This window comes from Ursus maritimus, assembly GCF_017311325.1.
Source record: "Ursus maritimus isolate PB19 chromosome X unlocalized genomic scaffold, ASM1731132v1 scaffold_X1, whole genome shotgun sequence".
NCBI lineage: Eukaryota > Metazoa > Chordata > Mammalia > Carnivora > Ursidae > Ursus > Ursus maritimus.
This window is the reverse complement of record NW_024423319.1, coordinates 54,067,743-54,079,663: the sequence shown is the minus strand read 5'-3', so window position 1 is coordinate 54,079,663 and position 11,921 is coordinate 54,067,743.

Here is an 11,921-nt window from a genome sequence, read left to right as displayed (position 1 = left end):
CACTACCACGTCTACCAGCTTTTCTTACACTGCAGCACACTACTCGCTCAAGTGTCAGCAAGTGGCAATGCCACAATTTCCAGCGTCCCTCACAGTGAAGTGCTCCACTGCCTCCAGTGGAAGCAAACTGCTCCGTAACGTTTCCTTCACTATGGTCCCCTGCAGCTCGCCTTTCCCTCCAGTGGCAGAAACCTGCAACGCCCCAAATTCTAGCATCTCGCGCGGTGAAGCTCACCACTCCATCCAGGGGTAGGCACCAAGCTGGACGAGCACGTCCTCTGGCCTCCTACCACTTCATGTCATGACTCCCTCCAGTGGCAGTATGCTGCCATGCCACAATTTACATCATCACACACAGGGAAGCTCACGACTCCCTCCAGTGGCAGAAAGCTGCACTAGCACCTCACCATCCTCCTCGCACTGGAGTTCACTACTCCCTCCAGTTGAAGCAAGCTGCACTACCACTTCTACCAGCTTTTCTTACGCTGCAGCACACTACTCGCTCCAGTGGCAGCAAGCGGCAATGCCACAATTTCCAGCAACTCTCACACTGTGGCTCATCACTGCCTTTAGTTGCAGCCTATTGCAATGACACTATTCCCAGGACCATCCTCCTCGCACTGGAGTTCACTACTCCCTCCAGTTGAAGCAAGCTGCACTACCACTTCTACCAGCTTTTCTTACGCTGCAGCACACTACTCGCTCCAGTGGCAGCAAGCGGCAATGCCACAATTTCCAGCAACTCTCACACTGTGGCTCATCACTGCCTTTAGTTGCAGCCTATTGCAATGACACTATTCCCAGGATCTCCTGCACGAAAGCTAAAAAGCGCTTCCGGAGGCAGCTAGCTGGACTGTCACAGTTTCTTTTTTATGGCCCACGTAAGCTCATCAGTCCCTCTGGTAGCAGCAGGCTGCAATGACATGATGTTCAGCAACTCTCTCCCAGAAGCTCTCCACTGCCTCCAGCGGCAGCAAGCTGCAATGTCAGGGATTCCTTCTCCAGGCCCACTGCAGCTCCCCACTCCCTCCAGTGGCAGCAAGCTGCACTACCACGTCTACCAGCTTTTCTTACACTGCAGCAGTACTCCCTCCAGTGGCAGCAAGCGGCAATGCCACAATTTCCAGCAACTCTCACACTGTGGCTCATCACTGCCTTTAGTTGCAGCCTATTGCAATGACACTATTCCCAGGATCTCCTGCACGAAAGCTAAAAAGCGCTTCCGGAGGCAGCTAGCTGGACTGTCACAGTTTCTTTTTTATGGCCCACGTAAGCTCATCAGGCAAACTGCACCGTAACGTTTCTTTCACTATGCTGCACTGCAGCTCACTTTTCCCTCCAGTGGCAGAAACCTGCAAAGCCCCAAATTCCAGCATCTCGCGCACTGAAGCTCACCACTCCATCCAGGGGTAGGCACCAAGCTGGACGAGCACATCCTTGGCCTCCTACCACTTCATGTCATGACTCCCTCCAGTGGCAGTATGCTGCCATGCCACAATTTACATCATCACACACAGGGAAGCTCACGACTCCCTCCAGTGGCAGAAAGCTGCACTAGCACCTCATCCATCCTCCTCGCACTGCAGCTCACTGCTCCCTCCAGTGGCAGCAAGCTGCACTACCACGTCTACCAGCTTTTCTTACACTGCAGCAGTACTCCCTCCAGTGGCAGCAAGCGGCAATGCCACAATTTCCAGCGTCTCTCACAGTGAAGCTCTCCACTGCTTCCAGTGGAAGCAAACTGCACCGTAACGTTTCTTTCACTATGCTGCACTGCAGCTCACTTTTCCCTCCAGTGGCAGAAACCTGCAAAGCCCCAAATTCCAGCATCTCGCGCACTGAAGCTCACCACTCCATCCAGGGGTAGGCACCAAGCTGGACGAGCACATCCTTGGCCTCCTACCACTTCATGTCATGACTCCCTCCAGTGGCAGTATGCTGCCATGCCACAATTGACATCATCACACACAGGGAAGCTCACGACTCCCTCCAGTGGCAGAAAGCTGCACTAGCACCTCTTCCATCCTCCTCGCACTGCAGCTCACTACTCCCTCCAGTGGCAGCAAGCTGCACTACCACGTCTACCAGCTTTCCTTACACTGCAGTAAAATACTCCCTCCAGTGGCAACAAGCTTCACTACCACGTCTACCAGCTTTTCTTACACTGCAGCAGTACTCCCTCCAGTGGCAGCAAGCGGCAATGCCACAATTTCCAGCGTCTCTCACAGTGAAGCTCTCCACTGCTTCCAGTGGAAGCAAACTGCACCGTAACGTTTCCTTCACTATGGTCCACTGACGCTCACCTTTCCCTCCGGTGGCAGTAACCTGCAACGCCCCAAATTCCAGCATCTCATGCTGTGAAACACACCAACCGTCCAAGAGCAGGCAGCAAGCTGGACGAGCACGTCCTCTGGCCTCCTACCAGTTCATTTCACGACACCCTCCAGTGGCAGTATAGCTGCAATGCCACAATTTACAGCATCACACACAGGGAAGCTCATAACTCCCTCTAGTGGAAGCACACTCCGCTAGCATCTCTTCTAGGTTCCTTATACTGGAGCACAGTACTCCCTCCAGTCGCAACAAGCGGCACCGCGACAATTCTAGCATCTCTCACACTGTGGCTCGCCACTGCCTCCAGTGGCAGCAAGCTACCTTGGCAAACCTTGCAGCGTCTCACACTGCACACCCACACTGCTCTAGGGGCAAGAAGGAGAAATGTCACGGCTTCCTGTTCTGTGGCACACTGAAGCTAACCACTCGCTCCAGTGGTGGCAAGGTGCTCGGGCACACTTTCCTTATATATGGACCACTGCCGCTCACCACTCCCTCCAGTAGCAGCCTATGGTAAGGCGTCTATAAGCAGGGTTCCCTGCATGTAAACTAAAAAACTGCTTCCAGAGGCAGCAAGCTGGACTGTCACAGCTTCCTTTTCTATGGCCCACATAAGCTCATCAGTCCCTCTGGTAGCAGCAGGCTGCAATGACATGATGTTCAGCAACTCTCGCCCTGAAGCTCTCCACTGCCTCCACTGGCAGCAAGGTGCACTGTCAGGGATTCCTTCTCCAGGCCCACTGCAGCTCCCCACTCCCTCCAGTGGCAGCAAGCTGCAATGCCATGATTTCCAGCATCTCTCACAAGAAAGCTCCAGACCCCCTCCGGTGGCAGAAAGCTGCACTAGCACCTCTTCCATCCTAAATGCATTGCAGCTCACTACTCCCTCCAGTGGCAGCAAGCTGCACTACCACGTCTACCAGCTTTTCTTACACTGCAGCACACTACTCGCTCCAGTGGCAGCAAGCAGCAATGGACTCCCTCCAGTGGAAGCAAGCGGCAATGCCACAAATTCCAGCGTCTCTCACAGTGAAGCACTCCACTGCTTCCAGTGGAAGCAAACTGCACCGTAACATTTCTTTCACTATGCTGCACTGCAGCTCACTTTTCCCTCCGGTGGCAGAAACCTGCAAAGCCCCAAATTCCAGCATCTCGTGCGGTGAAGCTCACCACTCCATCCAGGGGTAGACAGCAAGCTGGACGAGCACGTCCTCTGGCCTCCTACCACTTCATGTCATGACTCCCTCCAGTGGCAGTATGCTGCCATGCCACAATTTACATCATCAAACACAGGGAAGCTCACGACTCCCTCTAGTGGCAGAAAGCTGCACTAGCACCTCTTCCATCCTCCTCACACTGCAGCTCACTACTCCCTCCAGTGGCAGCAAGCTGCACTACTACGTCTACCAGCTTTTCTTGCACTTCAGCACACTACTCCCTCCAGTGGCAGCAAGTGGCAATGCCACAATTTCCAGCGTCCCTCACAGTGAAGTGCTCCACTGCTCCAGTGGAAGCAAACTGCACCGTAACGTTTCCTTCACTATGGTCCCCTGCAGCTAGACTTTCCCTCCGGTGGCAGCAAGCTGCACTACTACGTCTACCAGCTTTTCTTGCACTTCAGCACACTACTCCCTCCAGTGGCAGCAAGCTGCACTACTACGTCTACCAGCTTTTCTTGCACTTCAGCACACTACTCCCTCCAGTGGCAGCAAGCTGCACTACTACGTCTACCAGCTTTTCTTGCACTTCAGCACACTACTCCCTCCAGTGGCAGCAAGCTGCACTACTACGTCTACCAGCTTTTCTTGCACTTCAGCACACTACTCCCTCCAGTGGCAGCAAGCTGCACTACCACGTCTACCAGCTTTTCTTACACTGCAGCACACTACTCGCTCCAGTGGCAGCAAGCGGCAATGCCACAATTTCCAGCGTCCCTCACAGTGAAGTGCTCCACTGCCTCCAGTGGAAGCAAACTGCTCCATAACGTTTCCTTCACTATGGTTCACTGCAGCTCGCCTTTCCCTCCAGTGGCAGAAACCTGCAACGCCCCGAATTCTAGCATCTCGCGCTGTGAAGCTCACCACTCCATCCAGGGGCAGGCAGCAATTGGACCAGCACGTCCTCTGACCTTCTACCTCTTCATCTCACGACTCCCTCCAGTGGCAGTATGCTGCTATGCCACAATTTACAGCATCACACACAGGGAAGCTCACGACTCCCTCCAGTGGAAGTACGCTGCGCTTGCACCTCTTCCAGGCTCCTTATACTGCAGCACACTACTCCCTCCAGTTGCAACAAGCGGCAACGTGACAATTGTAGCATCTCTCACACTTTGGCTCGCCACTCCCTCCAGTGGCAGTAAGCTACCTTGGCAAACCTTGCAGCGCCTCACACTGCACACCATCACTGCTCTAGGGGGAAGAAGGAGAAATGTCATGGCTTCCTGTTCTATGGCACACTGAAGCTAACCACTCGCTCCAGTGGCAGTAAGGTGCTTGGGCACAGTTTCTTTATATACGGCCCGCTGCAGCTCACCACTCCCTCCAGTAGCAGCCTATGGCAAGGCCTCTATAAGCAGGGTCCCCTGCACGGAAACTAAAAAACTGCTTCCAGAGGCAGCAAGCTGGACTGTCACAGCTTCCTTTTCTATGGCCCACATAAGCTCATCAGTCCCTCTGGTAGCAGCAGGCTGCAATGCCATGACGTTCAGCAACTCTCACCCTGAAGCTCTCCATTGCCTCCACTGTCAGCAAGCTGCTCTGTCAGGGATTCCTTTTCCCGGCCCACTGTAGCTCCCCACTCCCTCCAGTGGCAGCAAGCTGCAATGCCATGATTTCCAGCATCTCTAACAAGAAAGCTCCCGACCCCCTCCGGTGGCAGAAAGCTGCACTAGCGCACCTCTTCCGTCCTCCTCGCAGTGCAGCTCACTACTCCCTTCAGTGGCAGCAAGCTGCACTACCACGTCTACCAGCTTTTCTTACACTGCATCACACTACTCCCTCCAGTGGCAGCAAGCAGCAATGTGAGAATTTCCAGCATCTCTCACAGTGAAGCTCACCACTGCCCCCAGTGGATGGAACCTTCACTGTAAGGTTTCCTTTACTATGGTCCACTGCAGCTCAGCATTCCCTCCAGTCGCAGCAACCTGCAATGACACAATTTCCAGCGTCTTTTACACCAAAGGTCTCTACTCCCTCAGGGGAAACAAGCTGGACTAGCATGTACTCCAGCCTCCTTTCACTTCAGCTCACTACTCCCTTCAGTGACAGCATGCCGCACTAACTCACTTTCCAGCCTCTCTTGCACTTCAGGTCACTATTCCCTCCAGTGGCAGCAGGTGCCAATTCCACAATTTCCAGCATCTCTCACACTGAAGCTCACTACTGCGTCCAGTGTCAGCAATCTACCCTGTAATGTCTTTCTGTATTATGAACAAACACAGCTTACCACTCCCTCCAATTGCAAGAACTGCTGTCAGGGATTCCTTTTCTCAAGCCCACTGCAGCTCAATATCCCTCTAGTGGCAGCAAACTGCAATGCTGTGATTTACAGCATCTTTCACACTGAAGCACCCCCCTCCCCCTAGTGGCAGTAATCTGCACTAGCACATCCTCCAGCCTCCTTCCACTGCAGCTCACTACTCCGTCCAGTGGCAGTATGCTGTAATGCCATGATTTACAGCATCACTCATAGTGAAGATCACCTCTCCCTCCAGTTGCAGCAAGCCTCAATGCCACAATTTCCACATCTCTCACAGTGACCTCACCACTGCCTCCAGTTACAACAAACTGCCCTGGATGGGCATCCTGTACTGTGAACAACTGCAGTTCAGCACAGGCTCCAATGGTGCAAGCTGCCCTGGCACGTTTTCCAGCCTCTCTCACCGTGAAATTCATCACTGCTTTAGAGGAAATTAGATGAACTGTCATGGCTTCTTGTTTTATGGCCCACTGAAGCTCAGCACTTACTCCAGTGGCAGCAAGCCACACTGTAAAGGCATCCTTTTCTATAGCCCACTGCATCTCACCAGTCCTTCCAGTGGCAATCAGCTCCAATGCCACGATTTCCAGCTTCACTCACTGAGTAGCTCAACAGTGCCTCCAGTGGAAGCAAGCTGCACTGTCATGGTTTCCTTTTCTATGGGCCACTTAAGCTCACCAATCCCTCCAGTGGCAGCAAACTACAATGCCATGATTTCAAACAGTCTTGCTCTGAAGCTCACCACTGCTTCCAGTGACAGTAAGCTGCACTTGCCCATCTTCCAGCCTCTCCTGCACTGCAGCTCACTACTCCCTCTGGTGGCAGCAAGCTGCAATTCTACAATATCCAGCATCTCTCACACTGCATCTCAACACTGCTCCAGGGACAATAAGATGATCTGTCACGGCTTCCTGTTCTGTGGCCTACTGAAGGTCTCCACTCCCTCCAGTGGCAGCAAGATGCAGTGGCATGCTTCCAGCATCTCTTGCACTGTACTCACTGCTGCCTCCAATGGCAGTAAGAAGCCCTGTCCCAGCTTCCTGTTATATGGCCCCATGCAGTTCACCACTCCCTCCAGTGGCATCAAGCTTCATTGTCATGGGTTCCTGTTCTATGGCACACTGCAGTTCACCTGTCCCTCCAGTGGTAGGAAGATGAAAAGCCACAATTTCCAACATCTTCACACTGAAGCTCACTACTGCCTCCAGTGACAGCAAGCTGTACGGGCAGGGCTTCCTATACTGTGAACAACTGTATCTCACCACTGCCTCCAGGGGCAGCAAGATCCAGTATCTTGCTTCCTGTTTTGTGGCCTGCTGTAACTCCACTGCCTCCAGTGGTAGCAAGTTACACTGGCACTTCTTCCAGCATCTTCCACAATGAAGTTCAGCACTGCCTCCAGTGGTGGCAACCTGCACTGTCAGGTATTCCAGCTACACTGACACTGCAACTGACCACTGCATCTACATGGTAGCATGCTGCCCTGGCATGTCTTCCAGCATCTCTCACAAAGCAGTACACCACTGACTCCCTGGGGGCAAGATGTACTCGCATGGTTTCCTTTACTGTGTACGACTAAAGCTCATCACTGCCTCCAGTGGAGGCAACTGAACTGTGAGGTCTTCCATTTTCTTTCTCACTGAAGCTCACCACTGCCTTTAGTAGCAGCAAGCTGCACTGGCATGGCTTCCTGTACTGTGGTCGACAACAGCTCATCAGTGCCTCCAGTGGCATTAAGCTGCACTGTCAGATCTTCCAACCTCGCTCCCACTGCAGCTAACCACTGCCACCAGTTGTAACAAGCTGTACAGTCACGACTTCCTTTTCTATGCCCACTGCAGATCAGCACTCCTTCCAGTGGCAACAAGCTGCAATGTAACGATTTCCAACATCTCTTGCACTGAAGCTTACCACCGCCTCCAGTGGCAGCAAGCTGCGCTGGCACAGCTTCCATTGTCTATAGCACTGCAGTTCAACATTGCCTCCAGTGGCAGCAAGCTGGACTGCCATGGCTTTTTGTTCTTTGGCTCACTGCAGCTCACGACTCCCTCCAGTGGCGGCAAGCTGCACTAGCACATCTTCCAGCTTCTCTCGCACTGTAGTTCAATGCTGCCTCCAGTTGCAACAAGCTGCACTGTCCCGGCTTCCTTTTTTATGGCCCACTGCAGTTTATGACTGCCTCCAGGGGCACAAAGCTGCACTGGCATGTCTTCTAGCATTTCTCTCATTGCAGCTCAATGCTGCCTCCAGTGGAGCAAGGTACAATGTCACTTCTTTTCTGTGGTTGACAGCAGCATACCACTGCCTCCAGTAATGGCAAGCTTCACTTGCACCTCTTCCAGTATCTCTTGCACTGTAGCTCACCAGTGCCTCCAGTGGCAGCAAGCTTCACTCTCACGGCTTCCTATTCTATATGGTCCACTGCAGCTCACTACTCCCTCCACTGGCAGCAAGCAGCAATGCCATGATTTCCAGTGTCACTTTCGCTGAAGCTCTCCACAGTCTCCAGTGTTGACAAGCTGCCCTGGCACATCTTCCAGTGTCATTTGCACTGCATCTCACCACTCCCTCTAGTGGCTGCAAGCTGCATTGGCATGGTTTCCAGTATTGTGGACGACTTCAGCTCATCCCTGCCTCCAGTGGCAGCAAACCGCACAAATCGGCTTCCTTTTCCATGGCCCAGTGCAGTTCACCTGTCCCTCCAGTGACAGCAAGCTGCAAAGCCACAATTTTCAGCGTCTCTCGCACTGCACTCATACTGCCTTCAGTGGAAGAAAACTGCACTATCACAGTTTCCTGTTCTATGGCTCACTGCAGGTCACAACCGCATTCAGTGGAAGCGTGCTGCACAGTCTTCCAGCGTCTATTGAAACGCAAATCACCCTTGCCTCTATAGGGAGCATGTTGCACACCGTGTCTTTTATCTTCTCTTGCACTGCAGCTCACCACTGCTTTCAGTGGTGGCAAGCTGCACTGTCACTGTTTTCTGTTCTTTGGCTCACTGCATCTCACAATAGCCTCCAGTGGCAGCACACTGCACTGGCATGTCTTACAGCATCTCTTGCCCTCAGCTCAAAGCTTCCTCCAGTGGCAACAAGGTGCACTGCCAGGTCTTCTAGCATCTCTCACACTGCACTCACCACTTCCTCCAGTGGAAGCAATCTGCACTGTCACGACTTCTTGTTCTGTGGCTGACTACAGCACAAAACTCACTACAATGGTGGTAAGCTTCAATAGCACGTCTTCCAGCTTTTCTTTCACTGCAGCTCAATGCTGTCTCCAGTGGCAGAAAGCTGTACTGCCACATCTTCCTGTGTCTCTCGCACTGCACTCACCCTGCCTCAAGTGGAAGCAAGAATCACTGCCACGGCTTCTTGTTCAGTGGCTGACAGTGTGAAAATACCTGTGCTTCCCATAGCAATCTACACCATCAAAGAAACTTTTATTATAATGCCATTGACATTTTTCACAGAGCTGGAATAAACAATCCTAAAATTTGTATGGAACCAGAAAAGACCCCAAATTGCCAAGGTAATGTTGAAAAAGAAAAACAAAGCTGGGGCCATCACTTCACCTGACTTCAAGCTATATTACAAAGTTGTGATCATCAAGACAGCATGGTACTGGCACAAAAATAGACACATAGACCAATGGAACAGAATAGACTCCAGAAATGAACCCTCAACTCTATGGTCAACTAATCTTTGACAAATCAGGAAAAAATATCCAATGGAAAAAAGACAGTCTCTTCAATAAGTGGTGCTAGGAAAATTGGACAGCTACATACAGAAGAATGAAACTGGACCATTCTCTTACACCATACACAAAGATAAGCTTAAAATGGGTGAAAGACCTAAATGTGAGACAGGAATACATCAAAGTCCTGGAGGAGAACATAGGTAGTAACCTCTTCGACACAGGCCACAGTGACTTCTTTCCAGACATGTCTCTAAAGGCAGGGAGACAAAAGCAAAAATGAACTATTGGGACTTTATCAAGATAAAATCTTCTGTACAGCAAACAGTCAACAAAACTAAGAGGCAACCCATGGAATAGGAGAAGATATTTACAAATAACATTACAGATAAAAGGCTAGTATCCAAGATCTATAAAGAACTTATCATACTCAACACCTAAAAAACAAATAACCCAGTCAAAAAATGTGCAGAAGACATGAACAGAGACTTCTCCAAAGAAGACATACCGATGGCTAACAGACACATGAAAAAATGCTCAACTTCACTAGCTATCAGGGAAATACAAATCAGATCCACAATGAGATACCACCTTACAGCAGTTAGAATGGCAAAAGTTAATAAAACAAGAAATAACAAATGTTGGTGAGGATGTAGAGAAAGAGGAAAATTCTTATACTGTTGGTGGGAACACAAGCTGATACAGCCACTCTGGAAAACAGTATGGAGGTTCCTCAAAATGTTAAAAATAGAACCACCCTATGACCAAGCAATTGCACCACTAGGTATTTACCCCAACGATACAGATGTAGTGAAAAGAAGGGGCACAGGCACCCTAATGTTCATAGCAGCAATGTTCACAATAGCCAAACTATGTAAGGAGCTGAAATGCCCTTCAAAGGATGAATGGAAAAGATGTGGTCCATATATACAATGGCATATTACTCAGCCATCAGGAAGGATGAATACCCACCATTTGCATCAACATGGATGGAACTAGAAGGGATTATGCTAAGTGAAATAAGTCAAGCAGAGAAAGACAGTTATATGGTTTTGCTCATATGTGGAACATAAGCAATAGCATGGAGGACCATAGGGAAAGGGAGGGAAAACTGAAGGGGGAGAAATCAGAGAGGGAGATGAACCACGAGAGACTAAATAAATAAATAAATAAATAAATAAATAAAATTAATTAATTAAAGAAAAACAAACAATGAAAAGATCAGTTGTTACCAGGGATTGGGGGTAGGGCATAATGAATAGGTGGAACACAGGATATTTTTGGGACAGTGGAAATACTTGGTATGATACTATGTAATGATGCTGACTTTTATCTAATCCTATAGAATGTACAAGAGTGAAACCTAAGGTAAAGAATGCATTTTGAGTATTTATGATGTGTCAGTGTAGGTTCATTAATTTAATATATGTACCACTCTGGTGCAGGATATTGATACTGATAATGTAGATGCTATCCATGTGTGAGAACAAGGGACATATGGGAAATCTCTGTACCTTCTTCTCAGTTTTGTTGTGAATCTAAAACTGCTCTAAAAAATAAAGTGTACACACACACACACACACACCAATGGATATAGAAAATAAATAATATAAATTAATATCTGCCCAACTAATGAAAATAATATAGTCATTAAAATAAGAGAAATACTCTCAGAGGATGGATAGAATATCAGTCTAACTATAGCCAAAGAAAGGAATCAGTGAAGTGAAATACAGGTCTAGGGACATCATGCAGAATGCAGTACAGAGAGAGGAAAAAAAAGGTTGAAAAATGTGAACAAGATGAGACAACTAGAATAGTATGAGCAAAAAAAGAATCTGAGGAATATACCTGATAATTTTCCTGAATTTATAACAGATGTGACTCTTCATAGTTCAAATATATAGTTCATAGTTCAAATATACAGTGGGTCCCGAACAAATAAATAAATTTATACTTAGAATACCTTACTCAAACTCTAGAACATCAAAGAATATATACCTGTGCTTATAGATATACATAGATATAGATATAGATATACCTGCACATACCTACATATGTGCAGGTATATGTACATATAAAGATACAAGACAAAAGAGTAATTATATAGAAATGAATGAAAATAATGACAGAAAAGAGACTCTTTTTAAAAAAATTCCTTGCTTACATTCTAGTACTAACTAAACTATGATTCAATGACTATTTGAAGATGTATTTTATACATATGAAGAACATAGAGTTTATAATTCATAGACTCTTACTGAATTAACTGCCAAATTATATACATCATCCAGAAGGAAACTGAAGCTAGAAGGAAAAAGTAGAATTTTAGAAGACTTATGGTTAGTAAAGAAACTGGTAAATATGGTGGAAAATCAAAATATTATGATAATAATAAGTAAGGAGGATTA